Source organism: Dipodomys merriami, unplaced genomic scaffold, assembly GCF_024711535.1.
Source record: "Dipodomys merriami isolate MVZ:Mamm:240054 unplaced genomic scaffold, mDipMer1.0.p SCAF_3, whole genome shotgun sequence".
NCBI classification, from domain to species: Eukaryota; Metazoa; Chordata; class Mammalia; order Rodentia; family Heteromyidae; genus Dipodomys; species Dipodomys merriami.
Window position 1 is genome coordinate 70,593,956 of NW_027204492.1, and position 17,258 is coordinate 70,611,213.

General features: G+C 47.2%; 1 protein-coding gene across 2 annotated transcripts in view; it reads left to right on the forward strand.

The window, feature by feature from the left end:
- The window catches only part of Stard8 (StAR related lipid transfer domain containing 8), a 93,963-nt gene that overhangs the window by 46,555 nt on the left and 30,150 nt on the right, over positions 1–17,258 (forward strand). Inside the window, exon 1 of one of the 2 annotated variants that reach the window (XM_070040242.1) lies at positions 6,545–6,556. The exons of the other annotated variant lie outside the window; for it this stretch is intronic. The gene's annotated coding sequence lies outside the window, so the exon portion shown is untranslated. Of the gene's footprint in view, positions 1–6,544; positions 6,557–17,258 lie in introns of those variants that run through there. 2 annotated transcript variants of the gene reach the window in all.

Consider the following 17,258-nt stretch of genomic DNA (forward strand, 5'->3'; position numbering starts at 1 on the left):
AGCATGGCCGGTTGATTGGGACTTTGTGGTGGGGTGCAGGGCCCCCTCTTCATTCCCCTCCAGGTTTATCTTGGGAGCTGTGGCCCTGTGAGAGCCAGGGAAGGATTCCAGACAAGGAGGAAAGGTCCTGAGGTCTGTTTAGGCCTTCGGATACCCATGGACCTAGGTCAGGTGACCCCATCCCAGCCTTCTGCACTGACAGGGACTGCCCACCCTTCAACTCAACTTTCCTATCTCTACCTGTTGTGGTTTAACCCCAGTCCCTGTGCACATCTCAGAGGCCCCCACACTAACCCCTTCCTCTGCAGACATCCCAGCCCACAGGAACACCCAGAGAAGTTCACAATGTTAGAGAATGTTCTGGAAATAAGGGCCTGTAGAAGACATGGCCTGGCCTGTTTGTCTAGATGAAGAAATGGAGCCTAAGCCGGGAGGAGCAAGCTGGAGGATTGGCACTGAATGTGGCTGAAGGGAGGGTGGGAGGCTCAGGGTACTCCTGGCTGGCCTCAGCAGCTTGTATACACTGCTCTTGTGCTGTCAATACACTGTGACCTGACTCTGCAGGAGTGGAATGGCCACTGTGTTCATGTGTGCATGTTCATGTGTGCATGCCTGTGTGTGTGTGTGTGTGTGTGTGTGTGTGTGTGTGTGTGTGTGTTGTTGTGTGTTGTCTTGCTCTAGGCAACTGTGCCAGCTAGGGTCACAATGTGCCCTTTCCAGAGTGACCACCATGTTTAAGTTTTGGGGGAGCTGGTACAGCTCCTTAAGGGAACAGGGTGTCTGTCCATATACTGCATTGACCACAGCAGTAAATCTCTGGCTCTTTGACACCAAGCAGTCAGGCCATGGCTCATCCTGAGTATGACGTCAGGCAAGCCACACTGCTGTGACCTGTGGATCTTCTGTGACAATGCTCAGGCTGACTTTGTCAGGCTGGCACCTTGCCAGCTGTTTGTTGTGGAGGGATGACTGTTCTTGGAAGTCTGGGAAAATGCTGAAACTGGATTCTCTGCTTTCAGTGTCCTGTGCACATGCCCAGTGCTTCTACCAGCTGACAAACACTGGCAAACATGGATGGATGGGAAAAAAGAACCTGCTTCCTCACTCAGAATTGGGTACAGAGAGGTGGTCAGGAGCTCTTGAGTCCCTCCTTGTCTTGGCCAGTGTTCCAGCCTTCCTTCCTGTCTGTCTGGAGTTTTTGGTCAGCATAGAGCTGTTCTAGGTGCTGGATGGGCTAAGAAGGTCTTTCTGTTCCTCCCAGGATCCAGCTTTCTGTCCCCCCACCCTCTGGCCATTCAGGAACAGTGAGGTGCCTGTGAGTGCCACACCTTACCAATCCCTCCCCTCCTCAGTCTCCCCTGCTCTTAGGGCCTCTCCCAGTGCCTGGCCCCTTGCCTAGGCCTTGGCCATGCCTCCCCTGACGACTGTTTATGAACCGTGACTATTCCGTGTTGTGGAAGTTTGATCAATAGTCCCCTTTCACGAGGCTGGGTGGGGGTGCCAGGCCACCAGGGCAGGCTTTTACCCGTGGGCTTTGAAAAAGCCTGTGGGAATGTGTATAGATGTGTGGAGGACAACTCTGGTCATGTGTTAGGTGCAGAAGGTCGAACTATACTCCATTTCTCCCTCAAGCCTCCTGTTTCCCCTTCTTGCACACCCCAGCAGTATGCCCCGTTGGTTTTACTTCAGTGGAAAGAGGAGGGCCAAGGACTGTTTGGTGCCTACCTGATGTCCTGCTCAGCTATAGCAGAATGGGACCACAAGTTTGCATGCAGAACCTTGATGATGTCCCCTTCCTAGGCAGTAAGGGTTGCAGGGACTGTAGGAGTCCTTTCCTGGGACTTTAAGGTCTTGGAAGCAGGCTTTCAATGTGGAGCTGCTCTCTGCTTCATCCTTGAAGAGAGGCTGATGGACTCTTATAGACAGCTCTTCCCCAGAGCCCCTTCTTTGCTGTCTTAACCTCCAGCCACTGGCCTTCAAGGGACACTTTCATGCCTGTCTTCTCCACTTTTTCAATGGGTATCATGCACTATTCCTGCATTTTGTGTGTGTGCCAGTACTGAGATTTGAACTCCTGGTTTGGGCACTATCCCTGAGCATTTTTGCTCCAGGTTAGCCCTCTAGCACTTGAGCCACAGCTCCACTTTTGGCTTTTTGCTGGTTAATTAGAGAAAGTCTCAGGGACTTTCCTGCCCTTGCTGGCTTTGAACCATGATCCTCAGATCTCTGCCTCCTGAGTAGCTAGGATTACAGGCATGAGTCATCTGTCCCTGCTTTGCTCCTGCTTTTTATTTATTTACATTTTGCCAGTCTTGGGGCTTGATCTCAGGGCCTGGGCACTGTCCCTGAGCTTCTTTTGCTCAAGGCTCGCACTGTACCACTTGAGCCACAGTGCCACTTCCGGCCTTTTCTGTTTATGTGGTACTGATGAATTGAACCCACGGCTTCATGAATACTAGGCAAGCACTCTACCACTAAGCCACATTCCCAGCCTACTCCTTCTTTTTAAATGAAGAAACTGGTGGTTGGAGTGACAGTGACTTGTCTTAGGTAACAGCCAAAATGTGGTAGAGGTAGGACTAGCATCCAGCTAACCTACTTCTTAAACTAGGCCCCTCTCCCCCATGGCTGAATGTTTTCATCTTCATATCAAGCACTTAGGAGCAATTACTATGTGCCAGCCACTGTGGTCAGTTTATTTGCACAGTGGATCTGCTCTGCAGACAAGGGAGGTCAGTATTGTGATTGTTATCTACTCTTCACAGATGAGGAACCTAAGGCAATGTATCCCTCCACTGGAGTTGGGGATTATATAAGTGCTGCTAGGTTCTACAGTCCATTATAAGTTCTCTTCTCTGACAATGCTGGGCTATGTTGGTGGCAATTCCCTGCCTGCCTGAGCTGGTACTTAAGGTACCAATGGTGGCACCACAGGGTACATGGGCAGGAAAGGGGGCTTGTGGAAAAAAGGAAGCCAAGAAATTAAAGGCTCCTGTTATTCCAGAGCCTTTCTGGTGACAACCTAGATAGAAACCTGTAAAGAGGCACAATTTCCCCATCCATCCCAGGTACTAATACTGAAACTATGCAAAACTGGCTTAGACTAGAGCACCAAGTAGGGGCTGATGCGCTTGAAGGGGCTGAGCCATCTTTGCCTTTCTGAAGAAGCTGAGCACCCTTTTAGAAGCTCATGAAGTTAGGCAGAAAAATTAATTACTGTTTTTTTCCCATATAACTGAGTTTGATCTTCAACTTACTATCCTACTACCTCTACCCCATAATTTCGTTGCTGAGACTACAGATGTTTTGCAACCAGGCCTGGCAGGATATTTTTTGAAAGACCCACAGTCCTGGAACTGGAAGTGTGGCTTAAGTGGTAGAGCTCCATCCTGGAGCAAAGCAGCCAAGCAAGATCAACAAGACCTTGAGTTCAAGCTTCATCACACACACACACACACACACACACACACACACACACACACACACACACACACACACACACACACACACACACACACACACACACACACCAAACCCTGCTATCTCTTGAACTCTTTCACAGTATCCTAATATACATGGTATATAGTAATAGTACTGGAGCTTGCCTTGATTATTATGGTCTCTCAATTATTCAACAAAAGTTTTCTTTATGTTTGTTTGTGCTGGTCCTGGGGCTTGAATTCAGGACCTGAGTGTTGTTCCTGAGTATTTTTTGCCCAAGGCTAGTGCTTTACCACTTGAACTATAGGTCCACTTCTGGCTTTCTATTGGTTAATTGGGGGTAAGTGTGTCACAGACTCTCCTAACCGGACTAGCTTCAAACTGCAAACCTCATATCTCAGCCTCCTAAGTAGCTAAGATTACAGGCCTGAGCCACCAGTGTCTGGCTCACCAAATGTTTTTATTCAGCATGTACTCTATGTTGTAGACATTGTACAACTTCATTGCATTTATTTGTAATAGTTTATATCTTTATAATTTTTGTACCTTTTTCTATTTTCACCTCTTATAGGTTTATTTTATTATTTTTGGTGCCAGTACTGGGCCTTGAACTCAGGGTCTGGGCTTTTCTGCTCAAAGGTAGCACTCTATCATTTGAACCATAGCTTCACTTCTGGCTTTTGGTGGTTAACTAGAGATAAGAGTCTCATGAACTTTGTAGCCTGAACTAGCTTTGAACTTTTATCTTCAGATCTCAGCCTCCTGAGTAGCTAGGATTACAGGTATCCAATGATGATAGTTTTTTCCAGTATACCCTTCAATACCTTTCAACATACTTTGCTCTGTCAGCAGCACTGTGCTCAGTGTCATGTGTGTGGTGGGGTGTAAATAGAATCAGCTCTGGTTTTCTGCCCTGAGGGAACAGACAGGATCATGGCATGTCTTCCACATTTAAGTCCTTTCTAGCTCTGTGCAAAGCAAAAGACATTTGGCTTCAACTCAGAGGCTGAGTGATGCTTACAATGATTACAAGAGCCTCAGGAAGGAGGTCATATCCCTTCCCACCCTTCATAAGGATTCCTGTCTCAGGGTGGATTTTGTTTGTGGGAATGAGTTGTAGTGTGCAGGTCTCATCTATGTTTGGGTCCTATGGGGACTATGACTCACCTTGAGCATAAGAGCTACAGCCCTACCATTAAGAGAAACAGAGGGTACAAGCTGGAGGTTGGGGGGAACCTTGCTTTATTATTGCTTCCCTAATTCTTACATGAACCAACAGGGAAGGAAGGTGAGAGAATTTCAGTTTGCCTAGCACAATGGAGGGCCCACAGGAGGAGGTCTTTTGGGACTAAGGCTAGATTTTTTTTCTATTATCACTTCTGATAACCTAAAAAATTGCTTCCCACCCCCCCCCCCAAAAAAAGTTTATTCTTGTCTGCATGGGATCCTGTAGCAATCATGTGACATGAAAGTAGTGCCTACATTACAGGAACCTTGGATTCATTTCTTCTGTGTTGGCAATCATGTGACAATCATGTAACATGAATGTAGTACCTACATTCATAAAACTTTGGCTTCATTTCTCCTGTTAGGTATGGAGGAATGAGTAGTGTGAGTGCATTGTCTCTGCCATGGATTGTGTATGAGTAGCCTGGAGGGAGTCACCTCTCCTTAGTTTCTGTTATTATAAATATGTGTGTGGATTGCAGTGATTGTACTGCATAAAATATTGGATACTCTGACACCTGGCTAATAGGAGTTCATAACTCATCAGTGAAGTCAAAATGGTGAATTTGTCTTGGAATCTTTCTGTGACAAGAGAGAAATCAAATGCTATTTCTAATTTCTTACTGAATTTTAACAGAGTTTCTGTAGTACTTGTCTGAACTCCTAGAAAACTTCATCTGCCAGTATTAATGCTGGTGTCCTGTTTCCCATGTATTTTTGCATGGAGGAAGAGTTTATAGACCTGGATGGGGTAGAGAAGTGAGGGTATTAGGGAGACTGCAGAATTGGTGTCTAATGATAAACTGGGGGCAGATGGCTCATGCCTGTAATCCTAGCTACTCTGGAGGCTGAGATGTGAGGATTGTGGTTCAAAGCCAGCCTTGGCAGGAAAAGTCCTTGAGATTCTTGTTTCCATTTAAACATCAAAAAGTCACAAGTGGAGTCAGGTATTGCTGGCTCATGCCTGTAATCCTAGCTACTCAGGAGGGTGAGATCTGAGGATCGCGGTATAAAGCGAGCCCAGGCAGGAAAGTCTGTGAGACTCTTATCTCCAATAAATTACTCAGAAAACCAGAAGTGGCACTGTGGCTCAAGTGGTAGAGCACTAGCCTTGAGCTGAAGAGCTGAGGGACAGCGCCCAGGCCCAGAGTTCAAGCCCCACGACCGACAAAAAAAAAAAGAAGTGGAGGTGTGGCTCAACTAGTAGAGCTACTCTTGAACAAAAAGCTGAGGAACAGCGCCCTGGGCCCTGAGTTCACGCGTCAGGACCAGCAACAACAACAAAAGAATAAAAATAAAAGAGGATAAAAATAGGGGATGGAAACTCCTGCTCAAATATTACATTGATGACTTCTGGACTCGTTACAATTTATCGTGAACAAGTCACTCGACTCCTCTCACGCACATAGCGTATTTGAAGTCCCCACCCGGTGCCAGAGTTTCAGAATACACCGTCAGCGTTCCTTGCTGACTAGCTTCTTCGCTCTGGGCTTCAGTCTACTCCCTCCCTGCGGTGTGACCTGAGGGAAAGGCAGCGGCGCAGCTATTGGAGGATAAGCAGAGAGAGCCCCTCCCAGTTTGATTTGGGCGGCTTTCTGAGGAGGCCGGTGGGCCGGACTGCGGTCTCATTGGTCGAAGGTCTTGGAGGTGGGTGGGGCGCCTTTGCAGCCGAACTCGCCAACGCTCCCTCCCCACCTGCGCGGCGAGTGGCCTCGGGTTGACAACGGCTAAGCAGCTGCCACAGCTGCTCCTCTGGCTGGCACCGTTACCCTCGCCCGACCCCAGGCTCCACGCGTGCCCGGGACGGAGTAGTCTGGCTTATGCTTTCCTACTGTCTGCTCGCCGCTGTGCCTGGGTCCAAACCCAAAAGCGTGGACGCGTCCTCCAGGTAAGAGTTGAGGCGATTTCAGGGGCACCCAGACAGATCGGGTCGCTGCCTAGTCTATCTGAGGTACTATGGCCCTGTTCTGTCCCTAGCGGGTTTGCTGGGCAGCGTGTGCTAGAAACGAGGAAGAAGCGAGGCGAGCTACCTCCGGTGGTCCTCATAGTTGGCTTCACAGTTGCTGAAACTGAGAGATCACTGATCGTGCCGGCCGTGATCTCTTCCAGCAAATAGGACTCTGGGAAGCGTGTAGCCACCCGCTATGCCGGGCTTGGCTGAGGCTCGGAGTTGGGGCTCCTTGCAGGGCTAGACGAAGGAGGCAGGGCATGGGGCTCAATGACCAAGTGGCTGGGTGGTGTGGTTTCTCCGTCTGCTGACCACATGGCTTTCTTAGGGCTCGAACTTGTGTATCGCATCTCACCTCGCCTTCCAAAAGCTCCTGCCAAGGAGCTTCTCCTCACAAGGTAGCTGCCAGTGTAAACCTCTAGCCAAGACACATCTTTTAGGGGATCCCTTTGCCTGTGAAGTTCCAAATAAATTTGCATTTTAGAACCCTAAGAAATGCCTGCTGGTGGAAGTTTTGGGGGAGTTCCAATTAGGTAGTCTAGGCCTCTCTGTCTCCTCACCTAATACTTGTTACAGTTGAATTGCTGCCCAGGAAAATGGGGTTCAGCCAGTTCATGTGACTTTACACTAGTCACACTAATTCTGGAAGCCACAGTGTTTTTTACACACTGAAATGTAAAGGGCCTGAGGTCTTCTTCCCTAAGACTTCCATAGCACCTATAGCCAGACTCCTAAATAGCACGTAAAAAGAGTTGTCTCTGACCTCCTTGGGGGACAGTCTTGTGATTGCACATGTGTTGCTTGAGGGGAGGTAGCAGTTAGACTGCTGGTGGGAAAATGTAGGAGTTTCCTTCCAGAGTCAAGCTCCCCCACGCAGGTTAAGCTGACTTAGAGTCTAGGCTCACCCCAGGTCCTGGAGTCCTGGCTTCTTTGGGTCTCACTCAGAGCACCTGATGATGCCAGGAGAAGAGAATGAATCACCGCCAGGGCTATTTTCAAACCCTGACTCCTGCTACACCACCAGTTTCCACCCCCTGTCTAAGGGTTATGGGTTCCACCTCCACTATCTATCGCTCCATCTATACATCCTTCTGAAATAAAGGAGAAACAGATCTTGTCTGCAAATGGGAGAATAAGCAGCCCAAAGGTGTGGGAGAAGAAGGATCTTAGGGTTTTTCATTGGCTGATGGTGTGGAAAGGTATAATTTGTGTGGAAAAGGTGAGGGAAATACTGTTTCAACCAAACTTCTAGTTGTCTATCTAGCTGGCCATTCTGGACTGGTCCTCATAATATCTATCTAATCTTGTGTCCAGGTGTTAGACATCCCATTTTGGAGTTTCTGTTGCCTAGATATCTATAGTATGGCTTCTCAGCCCTCCACACCACACAGTCTAGTTTGGACGACTCTGTTTTCTCTCTCTCTCTCTGTCTCTGTCTCTCTGTCTCTCTCTCTCTCTGTGTGTCTCTCTGTCTCTGTCTCTGTCTCTGTCTCTGTCTCTGTCTGTCTGTCTGTCTCTCGCTCGCTCGCTCGCTCGCTCTCTGTCTGTCTCTCTCTCTGTCGGACGTGGGGCTTGAACTCTGGGCCTGGGCACTGTTCTTCAGCTCTTCAGCTCAAGGCAAGCGCTCCACCACTTGAGCCACAGCACCACTTCTGGTATTCTGGTGGTCTGTTGAAGATAAGCGTCTCACAGACTTTACTGCCCTGGCTGGCTTTGAACCTTGGGTCTCAGATCTCAGCCTCCTGAGTAGCTAGAATTACAGGCATCAATCATGGGCGCCCGGCTTCCGCTGTTCTCTTGTCCTCTTACCACACCTAAGTCACTGCTGGAAGTATATTCTGAGTCCCTCTGTATCTGCGGCTCTGTCTTCTGTAGAGCAGCCAGCACATGTCTAGATGCTGTAAAAGTGAGAAAAAGGGTGGAAGGAGGACCAAGGGGTTGTGTACCTGATGTGAGTGTTCCTTATAACAGTGAGTCTCACAAGGAGTCTGGCAAGTATTCATTGTTTAACCTCATTACTCTCTGAGTTCAAGCAGAAGAGTAGAAGGTAGTGAGAAGAGGCCCAAATTTTGACTCACCTTATCTTCTTAAAGTTGTAAATATCTATTTTGGGGACTCCAGGTTGGAGAGGGATCAGAAGATCCCTGGGTCTAGATATAGGGAGAGTAGCAGGGACACAAAAGACAACCCAGAAGGTTACAAAGGGAAGAAAGATACTGTCCAGTTGGAGTGCTATCCCAGCATTTTTTCTGGCAAACTCCAAGTTCCAGCCATAGAAAATGTAGGTTCAGTGAATGGCAGGCTGTGCACTCATCTTCTGGAACAAAATAAGAGGGAATTATTGGTTGGATAAAGGAATTACTTTTAGCTTGAATTGTAGAGAGCAAAGTTTTATCCCTTCAGCTCCCAGTTTGAGTAGGATCAAGCATCATGGCCTTGGGCCTTAGAGAGGCTGCTCTGCAGATAAAACAAGGATGGACTTAAACCTGTATGGAAATGTCACAATTAAACACCTGCCTTGTATGTTTAATGTATATTAATTAAATTAAAATTTTACTTTTCTGAATTAAAATACTGAGGATTTATAAAGACACACAACTATGGCTGCAGGTTGTAGCTCAACAGGCACAACTAAAAAACAGAAGGGCCAGGCACTGGTGGCTCAGGCTTGTAATCCTAGCTACTCAAGAGGCTCAGATCCGAGGATCACGGTTCAAAGCCAGCCCGGGCAGGAAAGTCTGTGAGACTCTTATCTTCAAGAAGCCACCAGAAAACCAGAAGTGGCACTGTGGCTCAAGTGGTAGAGTGCTTACCTTGAGCTGTAGAGTGAAGGGACAGCGCCCAGGCCAAGAGTTCAAACCCCACAACCGACAGAAAAACACACACACAAGGAAGTAAATACTTTATAAACAGTACATTTTTTGCCTTAAGTACAAATGAGCATCATACTGTTTTATACCAGGAAATCATTTTTCAAGTAACTTTGATATTAATAAAATCATTCCAACATTTGTGTAGGTATGAAATAATGTAATAAAATTTCAATTAGGAATATCTAATACACAAAAAAATAAAATAATGATGGAAATGTCAACGATACTATGCTTTGGGATGGGAACTCAGGGCCACGTACTACTCAAGCGTTTTACCACTGTACTACACAGCCAATCTTGGTGAGTTTCTTCCATGCTCCATGACCCTAGCCAGGGTGGTTGAACAGGGAGCTGGGCATGCAGTTGTTGGTATCATGTGTTTATGAAGACTATTCATGTTGGTCGGTGGTGGCTCACACTTCTAAACCTAGCTGTTTAGGAGGCTGAGATCCGAAGATCGTGGTTCAAAGCCAGCCCAGCCAGGAAAGTCTATGAGACTGTTATCTCCAATTAATCATAGAAAAATCCAGAAGTGGCACTGTGGCTCAAGTGGCACAGCACTAGCTTTGAGCAAGAAAGAGCTCAGGAACAGAACCCAGGCCCAGAATTCAAGTCCCAGGACTGGCAAAAAACAACAACAACAAAAAATAACAACAACAAAAAAACCACTCTATTCATGTGTGACCCTGGATGTAAGTTTGTGTATGTGTGTGTTCAACACATGGGGCCTAGTAGATAGGAATCAAGTGACTAGAGGCCATAGTCTGGGCCCGGGTGCTGCGGTTGTGTGTGAGCTGCTCTGTGCAGCCCTCCATGTTGGGAGCTTAAATGCCCAACAGTTCCTGTTGCTGTTTACTTTCTGCCACATGCAAGAATCTGAGAACTGAATGTTAAGTTCCTTGGGAGTCCAGGGTGTCATGGAGAAAGAACAGGAGATTTGGGCTAGACACATGGAAGTTTAAATCAACCCAGGCTCTACTGCTTCTTCAACCCTTCAGATCCTCATTTTCTCTCTGTGTTTTCCATATCATTGGACTCAACAAGGGGATCCACCACTCAGGGCTTTGTAAACACCACCAAGTGCTTTATAAATGATTAGTCATTAAGGTCACACTGGCTGCTAGGTCTTATGGACAACATAGAACCCCCAACTTCAAGGTACAATCTATCCAGTTTGGGAGTTAGGGCCCTGAGTAATATACAACCCATTGATACTCTATCACAGAAGTGAGGGTTTTAAAAATATTATGAAGAATTCTGCATTTCAAAAGAGAGTCAATGTAATAAAGTCTCCAGTACCACATCTCTACCTATTTTACCTCTTCCCTTGTTGCACTTTGATCTAAATCCCAGACAGTTATCATTTCATCTAATTTTTTTCAATATATATTTCTAAAGGATAGGGTCTCAAAAAAATATCAGCAGGAATGTGGCTTAGTGCTTGCCTAGAATGCATTAGGCCCTGGGTTCATTCCTTAGTACCACATAAACAAAAAAAATTAAATTAAAAAAATCCACCACCCTGTCATTATCTCACCAAAACTAGTCCCTTTAAGATCATTAAATGTCTAGCCAAGCCAGGCACTGAGCCTATGGTCCTAGCTACTCAAGAGGCTGAGATCTGAAGATTCAAAGACAGAGAAAGTAGTTGAGACTTATCTCCAAGAAGGTACTCAAAAAATGCTGGAAGTGGCACTGTGGCTCAAGTGGTAGAGCACTAGCCTTGAGAACAAAAAAGCTCAGGGACAGCACCCAGACCCTGGGTGCAAGCCCCAAGACCAGCAAAAAAAAAAAAAAAAAAAGTTTAGCCCGTGTTCCTATTTCCAGTTATTGAGGTTTTACCCTGGGAGTTCAGACCAGGGAGCAATTGATTGCTTTGGACTGAGGAGAAGGTGACTAACAGAGGCAGTGATATTTGAGCTGAACCTTGGAAGAGGGGCCCAGGAAAGGTCCGAGCTAGAGGGATTATGGAGTCCTTGTCCTTCATTTTACAGATGCCACACAGCTAGTAGCAGTGAGTATTGGCAAATGTTTAGCTGTCCCTGGGGCTTCTGATCCCCAGACTGACCGGTGGAAGCTTCTGGTGGAAACTCCTTGTCTTCTCCCTTAGATTCTCTAGTGGTAAATGAGAGTTTGAACACTCCCACTTGCCTCCTGGGTTCCACAGCCAGTTCCTTGGCCACCCAGGAGCTAGAGGTCAGCAGGCCTGGGAGAATTCCGGAGAGGCTGCTTTCTACCCAGGCCCCTCCCCTGCCCCTGGCCCCTGAGGCCAGTTTGGAGCAAAACAGGATGCATTCAGGATGAGCGTCTTTCCCAGCTTGTCATCTAATCACCAAGGCCCAGCTTGGAGCTTCCTCTCTCATTCACGATAAAACCCCTCACTGTCTCTCTTTTCCCTCCCACCCCACTAAGGGTGTGCTGACTTCCTCAATTTCCGGGCCAGCCCTCCTCCACCCCCACGTGGGCTGAGGGAGAGCTGCTCTCAGCACAGGCCTCTGTCCCCACCCCACCAGAGCCTGTCCTGTCAGAGAGGGACAGAAAGACCCCAGGAATGCTCTCGCTGGCTTCAGCCTCCTGTTCTTGGCCTGTACTTGGGAAAGGAGTGGCCTCTTTCCAACAAGCCTGGGGTCCTGCCACTGCTTGGTTAATAATTGAGCCACATAATAACCACCTTGGAAAGTCACCTCTAGGGGATGACCATTAACTAAATTCCCTATCCACCCCAGGCCTTAAAGGAACCCCATCCTAAACTCTTACCTTTCCCCCCAGGGGACTCTTGACTTGGGAACTTCTGGGGCCAATTAAAATTCTATTCCTCTGTCCTTTGCTTGGGCAAACAGAAGTGGTTATTCACATTGCTTAAAGGATACAAGTTCACCTGGATGGCATTGTGAAGCACAGGGGCGTTAGTCAAAAGGGACTGAGAAGCCTGGCATGGCTTAAACCTATAATCTTAGCTACTCAGGAGGCTGAGATTTGAGGATTGGGATACAGAGCAAGCCCAGCAGGAAAGTCCATGAGAATCTTTCCTCCAATAAACTACTTTCCTCCAATAAATTGCTCAGAAAAAGCCAGAAGTGGCACTGGGGTTCAAGTGGTAGAACACTAGTCTTAAACAAAAGAAGCATAGGGACAGCACTCTAAGCCATCAGTCCAAAGCCCCATGACTAGCAAAAAGAAAGAGGGCAGGGGAGATTGAGATAGGCAATGGAAGGAGGGGATTTTTAAGTATTAGAACCAGAAGGGGATGGGGGTGTCTGCTCTCAATTTGAAAGTCTAAGAGAGAGTGAGGGAAGGAGTTATATTGTCAAAAAAAGAAATGTACTCTTTATCTCACTATAACCCCTCTGTATATCATCTTTATAAAAACAATAAAAAATTAAAAAAGAAAAAAAAGTTTAAAACAGAAAGTAGTGACATTGATCAAGATGCATTCTACTCATAAACATATAGTGAATTGAAACACCTTTGTACAATTACATAAAGATAATAAAGATAAAAAATGAAATAAAATTCAACATGTTGACTAAAAATTGGCAAGTCTAAAAAAGGAAGAACTGCTCACGATGTGGGTCTGCTGTTACTGGAAATGGGGTGAAGTAGTATGAGTATATAAGGTTAGAGTAGGGATCTGGGTCTCTTCATACCAGGCTAAGGAGTGAAGGGTAGGGAGGGGGAGGCTGAGAGGTTGAGGCCCACTATAGTAGAGGAGGAAGCTTTCCTTGGAGATCCTGTATCTCAACAAGCAGTGGGAGTTAGGAAGGGTCAGGCCAGAACCCAGGCCCAATTTAGAAAGCTCCAGACCACAAGCAGTTTTCTGTAGTTCCAGTGGGAAGAGTAGGAAGCATTTAGTGAACCCTGTGGGCCAATACAGTCAGGAAAGTTGACATCTGGTTCTGCCCCTATGTGAGTGACTTTGGAAAACACCTTTACTTTCTCTGGGCCTCCATGTTCATGTCTATAAAGTAAGTGGGGCAGGTTGACTTGCACTCTGGGTTTTTCAGATTTTCCTCTATCAGATATGCATTCCACTCAAAGCCATTTCTTCCTCCACAAGGCAATGGAGGCATGACTTCAAATTCAGCTAGGCCTCATCACTGAATATTCTAAGTGGCCTGACTCAGTTCAGGATGACTGGAACTTGCACTGCCACAAGGGTTTCCTTGGGCATGGGCTGTGCAGTTTGCTTTCTAGCCCCTCCCCATGTTTGCATCTGTCCCAGGTGTCCACCCTTTGACCCATTCAGCCACAAGTTAATGAGTGACCTGTTCTCTCTAGGTAGTACCAGCCCAAGGTGCTCCTGGGATCCCAGGACTCTGTGAGAACCAGGAAGGGACTGGTCAGCTCCAGACAAATTTGTTTTTTCCCACAATGCCCCTAGAGGTAGGCACACAGCAGAGTTCAGGGGAGAAGGGCCTTTGGAAGGAAAACAGGTCTAAGACTCCTGAGGCTGGAGTCCATGTGCCCCCCATCCCACCATGCACTCGGTTGGTCCTGCTCATCTACCTTCAATGCTAGGGGGAGGGATGTTTCTAGCTGTTGATTTCTTCTATAGGATGGCTGAAAGTTTTATCTGTCTCCTCATGCCTTTTAACCCTGGATCAAAATTCTGCTCCTCAGTCACCTAGCTCCTCTGTGTTCTCTCTGAACTTTAGAAGTCTTAGGACAGAACCCCATGTCCCTATATCTTCTCTAGGCCAAATATTCTCAGTTCCTCTGAGTGTTCCTCTTAGACCTGGGACAGCCCCCTCCCCAACCTCATCACTGTCCCTTCTGTGTGCTGTTGTTTCTAGCCCTCTCTTATTTATCTATTTTCGTTGTCTTTTCTTTGTATTTATTTTTTATTGTTATTACAAAGGGGTTACAGTTACATAAATCAGGTAGTGAGCACATTCCTTTTTAGACGTCATCCCTTCCCTTGCTATTTTCCAGTTTTTCCCTCTGTCCCTACCCACAAGTTGTATAGTTCATTTTCAACAGTGTCTACTGAGTACCACTGGTATACTCGTTCACCCTTTGTTCCTCCATTTTGCTTCTGGCCCTCGTAATACACAAAGGTAGGAAATGGAAGGCCCTTCCTCTCTTCTATTTTTTTTTCATCTTTTCAGAATGATGTCTCCATAATCCTTTTCTGTTGACCCCAACAGGTGGATTTTCAATTCCCAGAATCGTGAGTCCATATACCTTGTCACCTCTCTGATTTGTTTGTTGTTCAGGTCTAGCCATTTCCCACCATCAGGGAGCTCTTGGAAAGTGAGACTTTCTTATGGGGGCCTCCTTCCCTGGCAGAAAACAAGGCCTATTGTGAGCTTAGGTGCTACTTTGATAAGCTGAATGCCATATCCCTTGTGGGGACTTTCAGCCTACCCTGCTGCTCTGTGTCTTGCCTTGTCTCTGGAGCCAATGGGGATGGAGGGAAGGGGATATTGTAGGGAGTACTGAAGCCGGAAACAAGTGTGAGCCATGCCCACAGTGGGGCCTAAAAGAGTGAATCAGACAGGGAGAAACCAACTCAGTCATGCCTTCCCCCAGCAGTCAATGGCAGTGATGCCAAGTATGGCGACTAGCGCCCCCCCCATTTCTTTAAATTCCAGGGTACTCCCATGGTTCCACTCTACTTAAAGCAACTCAGTAAAGTAGATGGTGTGATTCTGAGTGTGAGCCTTGGTGATCCCTAGCTGAGGATCGGGGAAAGGAAGTCAACAGTGTCTGGTGAGGGAGATTTAGAAACCTGGCAGCTGGGGCTGACCCCACACTTTCCCCATCACAGATGTACCTCTGTCGAGCCTGTAACTCTACTCCATTGGTAAAGAAAGCAACCTCTAGTGGAGGTGGCCTAGGATTTCCTGCCCTTTATCTGGACTGGCCAAAGGCTGGCCTAAGGTGTGAGATAGGCAAGTAGCTGTAATCTGCAGCTTTGCTTCAGGTTGAGGTCAAGAAGTCAAATTGGGGCAGGACTGGGGAGCTTCCATAGGAGGAGCTTGGCCAAACATCTGGTGTGGGTAGCCCCCACCCCCCTATGCAGGGTCTTGTCAGTGGGAAAAGCAAAGGAAGGAATATAAGGAAAAGGCCAGAGTTAAATCAGAACAGAAATAAAGGCCACCTATAAATGTGCAGGACACACTGGGAGCACCGGGAGCTTTGGTATGCATAGCCTGAGGGACTTGACTTCTCTGAGTCTTCATTTTGTTGGCTATGAAATGAAATGTGTACCTGCCTACCTCATGGGGTTGTTGAGTATTCAGTCCAGCAATATCAATCCATTTCCCACTGTTATTGTGGTTTAGGCACTTTACATAGGAATCCTCTGAGCTCTAACTTGCCACCTCTGGATGCTAGGTCATTTCAGATACCACCTCATTCAGAAAAACTCTTCTAGAACTAGGTTCAGGGCTTTGTATTCTGGCCACATTTAGTAGCATTTGGGTCATTTGGACAGGTTGTAGTAATGAGGATAACAACAATAATAATAATGAACACTTCTGATTTCTTCACATTGTAACTATCCCTATCACAGTAAGGCGGTTACACTTGTCATCTTCCCTAGCTTATGTAAAAAGGAACTGAGTAAGAAGAGAGTCAAGGAAGAACATACCCAAGGTCACATGGCTGAAGAGTGATAGCATAGGAGGACAGGACTCAGGCAGTCTGACTCTGCCTTCTATATTCTGAATGGCTGGCCATGTCCTCCAGATGCCCAGACCACACTCAAGGGCAAAGGTTTGGATCTTCCTCACAGGCCTTTGTTTCCCCTTTATGACCCCTCCCACCTTCAAGGTTGGCAGGTAGGAGGAGGACAAACACAAAAGAGTGGGTGTTGATGCTCTAAAGTAGAGCCTCGTTGGGGTGGGGAAATGTGCGCAGGAGGGAATTGGGGGTGGTTTTTGGCATTGGCACCAGAATTGCCTGATTAGCACCTTCTAGCAGCAAGGGTGGGGAGCTGTGTGCTGGGTGGCACCAGGGAAGAAGAGACATTTTAATGTGCTGTCTTGACAACTGGGTTGCATTATTTAGAAGACATGGGTGGGGAGGGGCAGGCAGGAGGCTGGCTGGATTAACACTTGTGATCCATCCAGTTCCTCTAACCCATGCTTGAATTGGGTGTGCGGGGGTGGAGGAGTTGTCCAGAAGATCTAGCCCTCCCCGCAATGTTCCCATCTCAGACTCCTTGGGGGCTGCAAGCTTCCTTCCTCAAGCTGTTCCAGCTGCCAGCTCCCTCACTTTGGTGCCTCTGCTGTGTTATGTGGTCTCCACAACAAGCTCCAGGGGATGCTTCAAAGGACAGTCCAGCTTAGCCTCTGCCTTCCCTGAGAAGAATGGGGCAGGCCGTATTTCTGGCAAAGTACTCCAGAAGGTCTCATCTTTATTGTGTTGGCGGACTTTGGTGCCCAGCATAAGATCTGGTACCAAGTAGGTAATTGGGTACTAGCCAGTGGGCAGTGGCTTTGGATGGGATGGCTGAAGGAGTTGGGAAGCCATCAGCAGGCAGAGATCTGGCATTAAAACAGGCCCCACTTGTACTCCATAGTCTCAGTTTCCCCATTTACACAATAAGCAGTGCCTACTTTCGATTGGGTTGTTGCAGGGGCTAAATGGCATGTGAGATGATCCTTTCTCTGCTGACAGGAAGTTATTACATCTCATAGGTGGTTTATGTGTGTTTTACTGCTATGTGCTGGGCCCTGGTCTAGTCTCCTTATTTAATGGAGTCAATTCTAACTTGTTTGGTCATACTTTGGAGCTAGAGTGCATGGATTTGTCCCTTGTCC